Below are 1,698 nucleotides of genomic sequence, written 5' to 3'. Positions count from 1 at the left end.
CTTTGGCCAGAGTGCTTGTGAGTTCTACGTTGAGAGGTATGTGTCTGTGTTATAGTGAGATATCAGAGGCTGAAATATAGGAACGAATGCGAAAAACAAAAACCAAGGACTTGGGGCAGCAAGGAATGAAATGAACAACAGTCTTACTTAACTACTAATCATAATACAAACATATATACCCTATTTCATAAATCTAACTTTCACAAACAAAAAACCCCCATCGTAATGGGGTTATGAAAAATTCACAAAAAACTCATAATTGTTCCCCTCCACGGAAATCTTTAGTAAAAGGCGAAAGATTTATGCGTTTTGAAGGGAAACATGAGTATATAAAGCTACTGTAATGAAAAGTACATAACAGCTGCTTGCCCTATTCATAACGTGGGAACAAAATCTTTGGCGTCCATATACTAAAATATATACATATACTGACAATAACATTGTTAACGTAGATGTTCAACTTCTTGTAACATGTGATCTCCTAGCAAAGCGTTAAATAAAAAATATTGTGATGCTACACCACTGCATACTGGGTATGCAAATTGCAGTCAGGCTGAAATTTAGAGAATTTTTGTATTCGTCTCTTACATATTAATCAGTATTTACTGGTTATTTTATTCAAACAATACGTTGCATTTTTCATGGTTCCTGATATATCCAGAGAGCAGGACATCGCTAAAAATATAAACTCCGGCAGGGGTGAGGTTAAGTTGTAGAGGGTTGTTGCTGGAATAAGCCTGTATAACACCCGCAAGGCGACTGAAGAGGACTCCAAGAGTATGATGTGGGCGGAGACTGTGTTAGTTTATGCTGAATTACATCCCTGACTTCATTTTATGCAGTCGTTAGACGGCAATGTTGCAGCTTAGAAAACGAAAAGCCAAAGGTCATGCCCACTATCTTTGGCTAAAGGGATCTAATATTTCAGCCAAGGAAATCTAACCGGTTTTCCGGGCTGTGTCTAAACTACGATGTGAGAAAGGGTCATCCCTGGGAATAGAGAATAGCCTGCCTGTTTTGCAGTGAACCTAGTCCTTTCAGCCAATGAAACGTATGCTGAATTACAGTGGGAGAAAGAACCATCTTTCAGAGGTACAAAGAATTTCCAGAATAATTAGAATGTCCCATACTTCTCAACTGCCCCTGATTTTTCAGGGATGTCCTTGATTTTGACTGACATAGTTGTATCCCCCGCCTTCTTAGGTTTGTCACCTTTGCATCCTTCCATTTCCTGACACTAAGCCACGCCCGCTGTATAATAAGGACACATCCCTTGCCCCAGGGAAGCCACATCCCTTTTATTAAACCACACCCAGATGTACCAATTTTTAATCCCCATCTCTGTTGCCTACAGTTACACTGGCATACAACCAAGTATTTTCCAGTTTTCCTCCCCTCCTTTGATGTCGCATTGATGCAGCAGTAGTGTTGTCACCTCACAGCAACAGGTTCTCTGGTTCAATTCTTGGCTGGGGCCTGGGGTGCCTCCTGTGTGGAGTTTACATGTCCTCCCTGCGTTAGTGTGGGTTTCCTCTGGGTGCTCCAGTTTCCTCCCACATTACATGTTTTCTGGAGTGTTTCTCCCTGGGCCTCTGCTGAAAAATGGCTTTGTTCCAAGTCAGACATTCCCTGTAGACAGATATTAAATTAAAATCCTTGCCTTCTCATACTATCCAGAGTAATTTTGTTTTGTTTTCT

At 40.9% G+C, this 1,698-nt stretch overlaps 1 non-coding gene across 1 annotated transcript; it reads right to left on the bottom strand.

Annotated features, from left to right (window-relative positions):
- Positions 1-212: 212 nt before the first annotated feature.
- Positions 213-329, bottom strand: LOC122792510. The gene has a single exon (XR_006363329.1). It is a non-coding gene; the product is annotated as a U5 spliceosomal RNA (small nuclear RNA).
- Between the last annotated feature and the right edge of the window lie 1,369 nt (positions 330-1,698).

The sequence above is a fragment of the Protopterus annectens genome, chromosome 1.part2 (genome assembly GCF_019279795.1).
Source record: "Protopterus annectens isolate FY-2018-M chromosome 1.part2, PAN1.0, whole genome shotgun sequence".
NCBI classification, from domain to species: domain Eukaryota; kingdom Metazoa; phylum Chordata; order Ceratodontiformes; family Protopteridae; genus Protopterus; species Protopterus annectens.
This window is presented reverse-complemented; position numbering and strand designations above follow the sequence as displayed.